Raw genomic sequence first — 8,096 nt, forward strand, 5'->3', positions numbered from 1 at the left:
GCGTCGGTTTCCATTCTGGCCACGTGGGAAAGTACAATCGTTGGGAATGTTCAGCAGGGTGGGAATTCCAGTGGTGAGGAATATGCGATAAATTGAGATATTGGATAGCTGGGATTATGCGATTGGGGAAATTCAGGGGGTGGCAATATGCAATTATTGGGTCTGTTCGTTGGGAATATGCAATGGATAGTCAATTGGCGTGGTTGGGAATATTCAACAGCTGGGAGTTATCTAGTGGTTGGTCGCAGGGTGTATTCCGTGGGTAGATCATCTTCCCCAGGGTTGTCCACACCTTCTCACCGCCACCACGCGTCACGTCACTCCCGGGGGCTCCCGGGTCCCGAGGGGAATTCCCTTCGCACGCAGCCAATCGGCTGGCTGGGCGTGACGTGGGATGGGATAGTGACGCAACAAAAGGGGGTGTTCCCCTGGTCGGCGGCGGCGGCGCCACGAGGTTTGCCCCACAATAGGGAAGGTTATGGGACGGGCTGGGCTGGGCTGGGCTGCACATACACCCGTCTGTGGGCAAGACTAGCCGGAGATTCCCCGCTCAACGAAGCAGCAGCTCCAGCAGCAACCCCATCCAACCTCTCCGCCTTTTCATCTCTCGCAAGGTAACGTGAAGACATGCAGCAACGGTTTCAAACAAATGCCTCCAAATTCAGCATCAACCTCTACATGTCTTAAAAGCGTGCTCCAAAAGTCCCTCTTACACGCGGCGGTAAAATAAAGATGATCTGAAATGCATTCTTCCACTTGTGGATTAGAAGGCGAAAAAAAAAGCTCGAAGGGAGATTCCATCATTAACAAACTTTAACCCAAAAAAAAATCCTACCGATGCATAGAAACATAGAAAATAGGTGCAGGAGGAGGCCATTCAGCCCATTCGAGCCAGCACCGCCATTCATTCTGATCACGGCTGATCATCCACAGTCAGTAACCCGTGCCTGCCTTCTCCCCATACCCCTTGATTCCACTAGCCCCAAAACTCTATTTTAAGTTAATTCAGTGAATTGGCCTCAACCGCCTTCTGTGTAAGATGTGTAGAATTCCACAAATTCACAACTCTCTGGGTGAAAAAGTTTTTTTTCATCTAATTTTTCAATGGCCTCCCCTTTATTCTTAAGACTGTGGCCCCTGGTTCTGGACTCCTCCAACATTGGGAACATTTTCTTGCATCTAGCTTGTCCAGTCCTTTTACAATCTTATATGTTTCTATGAGATCCTCTCGTTGGGATTTTACCAGCAGCGCTCATTTCCCTGTAAGGCAGATGCTAGTTATCCCATCGTTCTCACATCCTCACTCCTGCTCCCTTTTCCAGATATACAGCTGTTGAAGGAAAGGGGGGGGGGGGGGGGGGGGGGGGCGAGAGATCCGTCTAACCCAACCCCAGCCACGGACCAGATACTGGGCCTAACTAACCCTTCGTGTACAAAAGTGCTCCATCGTTTCAACAAGATCCGTCTCTTTGCAACCCGTCACTAAGAACAAGACAAGTTTACTGGTACCAACCATAAATATAAAAAAAATAAATTAAAACTCTGCAGATGCTGCAATCGCAATGTTGTGTTTTCTTTTACAATTAAGTAATAACAATCTTGTCCGTCGGGTAATATTAAAAACGAATTCACCCACCTCGCTAAGTCCTCTGATTGAAGTGGTGTCACTCCTGAGTTAAGCACAGTTGTCCCGTGTGTGTGCGCGAGTGTGTATGTGTGGGGTCTTCTCAATTCAAGTCTCGGGACGGAGTCAGTGCTTCATCCTGTGCTCGGGGGGCACTTGGATCAAACGGCACGTACACGAACTGTAAAAAAACTGAGCTTGAATTTGTGCGGAGAGAACGGACGCTTCCAAAAACAGCAAAAGCTTCTGCAACTTTTCACTCCAGCGTCCCTGGACATCAAATCTTCAGTCCTAGCACCAGAGGGTTAAAATATTGCTTCCCCCAGCTGGTGGCGATTTTTTTTTCAGCATCAACCTAGACACGTCTGTTACCAAAATAAATAAAACTTAAATATGTTTAGAATACTCGCATTGGTTCTTTTTGCATTCATTCGCAGTTAACTTCTTGCGCGCCCAGGGATGAAATCAAACCCAGGAGAACCAAATCCGCGCAGAAGTCACTTTCCTCCCACTAAATCGTGCGTAATCTCAACAGGCTGCCCGGCTTCTTTATTCGGGTCTCCTCCTCTTCGGTGTACTGACTTTCTCTTAACACTAGTACAGCCCAAAGGAAGTTTCGCGTCTTTTATAACAAGGCTAAGCATTTTTTTTGGTCGATGAATCGATGGGGTTTCGGTGGGAGGGAGGGGAGGGGGGGGGGGGGGGGGGGGGGGAGGGGGGGGGGGGGGGGGGGGGATCTAAAACCCCGCCCACCCGGCGGACTGAGCACAAATCATAGCTTCCCTGGAAACCAATCCTCTCCGCTGCCTTGCTACCTGGAAAGAGGCTGGAATTCTTTAACTGTAGTAGTCTATTCACGCTGTACTTCTGAACAGGGGAACATTTATATTTTACCGCTGTCACCGGCCAAGACTTGCGTGTGCTTGAGTGTGTGTGTGTGAGAGAGGGAGAGAGAGAAAGAAAGAATGTTCCTGTGTGCTGTCTGAATGTGAACATGTGATGATAGGAGCATAATTAGGCCATTCGGCCCATCTTATCTACGCCACCATGGCTGATCTATCTCTTCCTCCTAATCCCATTATCTTGCCTTCTCCCCATAACCTCTGACACCTGCTGTGTGCGTGTGTGTGTGTGCTTGCTTGTTTATCTGTGTCTGTCTCTTTATGTATATGTGTCAGAGAAAGTTTAACTCTGGTCTTAGATTCAGATACAGATGAGTTTATTGTCAAATACATCAAGGTGCAATGAAATTCCTTGTTCACATGAAGTGCATAAACAGTATACATGCAGTGATGATGAGTACAACACTAAACACAACAAAGAGTGCAAAACAGCAAAATGGTAGTGCATCCACTACAGTACAATTTGAAGCAGTGCAACAAAAATACTGCAATATAATAAAATAATAACTGAATAAGACAGGGTTAAGGGTCGGTGAATGCAGCAGCGCCTCAGGGAATGTGAAATTCACCCATGTGAAAGAGACTTCTGTGGTTCAGGAATCTGATAGCAGTGGAGATGAAGCTGATCTTAAGTCTGGACTTCCGGGCTTTCTAACTCCTGTACCTTCTCCCAGAAGGTAGAAGAGAGAAAAAGGAATAGCCAAGATGGCAGGCATCCTTGGTGATATTTTCAGCCTCCTTCATGCAATGCACCATGAAGATGGAGTTTGTTGCTGTGAGTGGTGAGCCTGTGATGGACCAGGCTATGTTCACCACTCTCTGCAGGTTCAGCAGCTCACGAGCAGAGCAGTTGCCATGCCAGACTGAGATGCATCCTGTCACAATACTTCCTATGGCGTGTCTGTAGAAATTTGAGATAATCCTTGTGGACTTGCCAAATCTCAGACACCTAAGAAAGTAAATACATTTTCTCGATCACCGCATCAGTGTGCAGGGATCCGGTTAGGATACTGGTGAGATGGATGCCCAGGAACATGAAGGTGTGACCATTTCTACAGCAGCTTCATTGATGAGGAAAAGTCTGTGCAAAGCACTTCCATCCCAATCCCCCACCACTTCCTTCGATCAACAACCAACATATTCACCATGGTGACCTTAAGGGATAGATTGTTCTGAAAACATGGTACAAGGAAGGGGCCAACTCACCAAAAACCCCATTGATTCATCCTTTGTCTTACAACATATGTCCAATTGTTGTTATGGATCCGGCCAACGGCAGTTAAAGATTGAGTTGATGTTGTACTTGGCCTCATATTCACGGTCACGTGTACAAGGAGTTGAGCAGTTGAGCACACAACTCTACGGGACTTCACGTTATGGATCAAGTCTGACTGATGGTCAATGAGTCCAGAAGCCAGTTGCAGATGGAGGCCCGAATACCAAGGCCCAGAAGTTTAGAGATGAACTATACCAGTACTGTGGCAATGAAAGCTGAGCTGTCATCAATGAATTGCTTCCTGATAATGGTGTTATCACTGTCAAGGTGATCCAGAGCTGAGTATAGTGTAAGGAAGGTGGTATCCTCTCCAGACCTATTTGTCCTTATTTAAATTCTAAGAAGTTCATAAATTCTAGTTCTAGCAGAATTAGGCCATTCAGCCCATCAGGTCAACTCTGCCATTCAATATAACTCCACCATACAATGTCTGAGCTATCTTTCCCACTCAACCCCATTCTCCTGTCTTCCCTCCCCATAACCCCTGACATCTGTTCTAATGAAGGTCTAAACAGTGCGAGCCTAGATGTGTGTCAGGTTGAAAGTGCCTTAAATTCACATTGACTTCTGTCTTGAAGCAATTTCAGATAATGTACCAAGACCCAACATGACAAGGATGTGCCGAGTGGCTTATATTCTCGCCTGTGTTGTTATCTTAGAATTCATGACATGCAAAGAACCGTTTACCACAGTGTATCCTTCCCCACATACAAAGCGTAGAATCCACCAGCACACAAGGAGACCGCTCGGTCCTTCCAGCTGGTACTAGTTCTTCGAAAGAGATTTTTAATCAACTCCACTCTGTTTTTTCTCAGATCACTGCAGGTTTCCCCTTCCAGTAATAATGTCCTGACAATAGTCCTTCACGTGTATCTCTTTGTTTTTGAGGAAGGAGGGTTGCATCTGGGTGTCGTTAACGGGAACGACTCTATTGAAAATACGCTACAACTTAATTTGCAGCGGGACTGAGTAGACCCATTCACATCTGTCTGCGCTTCAATGTTGCCCGTGTAATGATCAACAGAGGGCGCCGCAGGCGGTCTCCGGGAAATCAACTCTGGACAGAGCAGGAAGTAATCGCCCAGAAACGGCCGCAAACCGAAAGCTGTCAACTCGCATTAACGCTATAGTATCAGGCTCGAAGTGCACCGCGTCGGACACAGAGAGAAAAGGACGGGCCACTCGGTCGCTCGGACTGTAACTAGAGCAAGCGTGATGGGCCGAACGGTCTCCTGAACTAGAGGATTCCACGTCGAGAGAGGGGCTGCAGTCACAGAATACCACAAGGTACACAAAAATGCTGGAGAAACTCAGCGTGTGCAGCAGTATCTATGGAGCGAAGGAAATAGGAAACATAGAAACATAGAAATTAGGTGCAGGAGTAGGCCATTCGGCCCTTCGAGCCTGCACCGCCATTCAATATGATCATGGCTGATCATCCAACTCAGTATCCCGTACCTGCCTTCTCTCCATACCCTCTGATCCCCTTGGCCACAAGGGACACATCTAACTCCCTCTTAAATATAGCCAATGAACTGGCCTCAACTACCCTCTGTGGCAGAGAGTTCCAGAGATTCACCACTCTCTGTGTGAAAAAAGTTCTCCTCATCTCGGTTCTAAAGGATTTCCCCCTTATCCTTAAGCTGTGACCCCTTGTCCTGGACTTCCCCAACATCGGGAACAATCTTCCTGCATCTAGCCTGTCCAACCACTTAAGAATTTTGTAAGTTTCTATAAGATCCCCTCTCAATCTCCTAAATTCTAGAGAGTATAAACCAAGTCTATCCAGTCTTTCTTCATAAGACAGTCCTGACATCCCAGGAATCAGTCTGGTGAACCTTCTCTGCACTCCCTCTATGGCAATAATGTCCTTCCTCAGATTTGGAGACCAAAACTGCACGCAATACTGCAGGTGTGGTCTCACCAAGACCCTGTACAACTGCAGTAGAACCTCCCTGCTCCTATACTCAAATCCTCTTGCTATGAAAGCCAACATACCATTTGCTTTCTTTACTGCCTGCTGCACCTGCATGCCTACCTTCAATGACTGGTGTACCATGACACCCAGGTCTCGCTGTATCTCTCCCTTTCCCAATCGGCCACCATTTAGATAATAATCTGCTTTCCCGTTTTTGCCACCAAAATGGATAACCTCACATTTATCCACATTATACTGCATCTGCCAAACATTTGCCCACTCACCCAGCCTATCCAAGTCACCTTGCAGTCTCCTAGCATCCTCCTCACACCTAACACTGCCCCCCAGCTTAGTGTCATCCGCAAACTTGGAGATATTGCCTTCAATTCCCTCATCCAGATCATTAATATATATTGTAAATATCTGGGGTCCCAGTACTGAGCCTTGCGGTACCCCACTAGTCACTGCCTGCCATTGTGAAAAGGACCCGTTTACTCCTACTCTTTGCTTCCTGTTTGCCAGCCAGTTCTCTATCCACATTAATACTGAACCCCCAATGCCATGTGCTTTAAGTTTGTATACTAATCTCTTATGTGGGACCTTGTCGAAAGCCTTCTGGAAGTCCAGATACACCACATCCACTGGTTCTCCCCTATCCACGCTACTAGTTACATCCTCGAAAAATTCTATAAGATTCGTCAGACATGATTTACCTTTCGTAAATTCATGCTGACTTTGTCCAATGATTTCACCACTTTCCAAATGTGCTGCTATCCCATCTTTAATAACTGACTCTAGCAGTTTCCCCACTACCGATGTTAGACTAACTGGTCTGTAATTCCCCGTTTTCTCTCTCCCTCCCTTCTTAAAAAGTGGGGTTACATTTGCTACCCGCCAATCCTCTGGAACTACTCCAGAATCTAAGGAGTTTTGAAAGATTATTACTAATGCATCCACTATTTCTGGAGCTACTTCCTTAAGTACTCTGGGATGCAGCCTATCTGGCCCTGGGGATTTATCGGCCTTTAATCCATTCAATTTACCCAACACCACTTCCCGACTAACCTGGATTTCACTCAATTCCTCCACCTCCTTTGACCCGCGGGCCCCTGCTATTTCCGGCAGATCATTTATGTCTTCCTTAGTGAAGACGGAACCAAAGTAGTTATTCAATTGGTCCGCCATATCCTGGTTCCCCATGATCAACTCACCTGTTTCTGACTGCAAGGGACCTACATTTGTTTTAACTAATCTCTTTCTTTTCACATATCTATAAAAACTTTTGCAGTCAGTTTTTATGTTCCCTGCTAGTTTTCTTTCATAATCCATTTTTCCTTTCCTAATTAAGCCCTTCGTCCTCCTCTGCTGGTCTCTGAATTTCTCCCAGTTCTCCGGTATGCTGCTTTTTCTGGCTAGTTTGTACGCATCATCCTTTGCTTTGATACTATCCCTGATTTCCCTTGTTATCCATGGATGTACTACCTTCCCTGATTTATTCTTTTGCCAAACTGGGATGAACAATTTTTGTAGTTCATCCATGCAGTCTTTAAATGCCTTCCATTGCATATCCACCGTCAACCCTTTTAGAATTAATTGCCAGTCAATCTTGGCCAATTCACGTCTCATACCCTCAAAGTTACCTTTCTTTAAGTTCAAAACCATTGTTTCTGAATTAACAATGTCACTCTCCATCCTAATGAAGAACTCAACCATATTATGGTCACTCTTGCCCAAGGGGCCACGCACAACAAGACTACTAACTAACCCTTCCTCATTACTGAAGACCGAGTCTAAAATAGCCAGCTCTCTCGTTGGTTCCTCTACATGTTGATTTAGATAACTATCCCGCATACATTCCAAGAAATCCTCTTCCTCAGCACCCCTGCCAATTTGATTCACCCAATCTATATGTAGATTGAAGTCACCCATTATAACTGCTTTGCCTTTGTCACAAGCATTTCTAATTTCCTGTTTGATACCATCTCCAACTTCACTACTACTGTTAGGTGGCCTGTACACAACACCCACCAGCGTTTTCTGCCCCTTATTGTTTCGCAGCTCTACCCATACCGATTCCACATCCTCCAAACTAATGTCCTTCCTTTCCATTGCGTTAATCTCCTCTCTAACCAGCAACACTACCCCCCACCTCCTTTTCCTTTCTCTCTATCCCTCCTGAATATTGAATATCCCTGGATGTTCAGCTCCCAGCCTTGGTCACCCTGGAGCCATGTCTCCGTGATCCCAACTATATCATAATCATTAATGGCTATCTGCACGTTCAACTCATCCACCTTATTACGAATACTCCTTGCATTGAGACACAAAGCCTTCAGGCTTGTTTTTACAACGCTCTTACCCCTTATACAATTATGT

The 8,096-nt window shown here is 46.0% G+C and overlaps 1 protein-coding gene across 1 annotated transcript in view; it reads right to left on the reverse strand.

Moving 5' to 3' along the window:
- The window catches only part of has2 (hyaluronan synthase 2), a 38,373-nt gene extending 36,117 nt beyond the window's left edge, over window positions 1-2,256 (reverse strand). Inside the window, exon 1 of the mRNA XM_055634720.1 lies at window positions 1,637-2,256. The gene's annotated coding sequence lies outside the window, so the exon portion shown is untranslated. The remainder of the gene's footprint in view (window positions 1-1,636) is intronic.
- Between the last annotated feature and the right edge of the window lie 5,840 nt (window positions 2,257-8,096).

Source organism: Leucoraja erinacea, chromosome 4 (genome assembly GCF_028641065.1).
Source record: "Leucoraja erinacea ecotype New England chromosome 4, Leri_hhj_1, whole genome shotgun sequence".
Lineage (NCBI taxonomy): Eukaryota > Metazoa > Chordata > Chondrichthyes > Rajiformes > Rajidae > Leucoraja > Leucoraja erinaceus.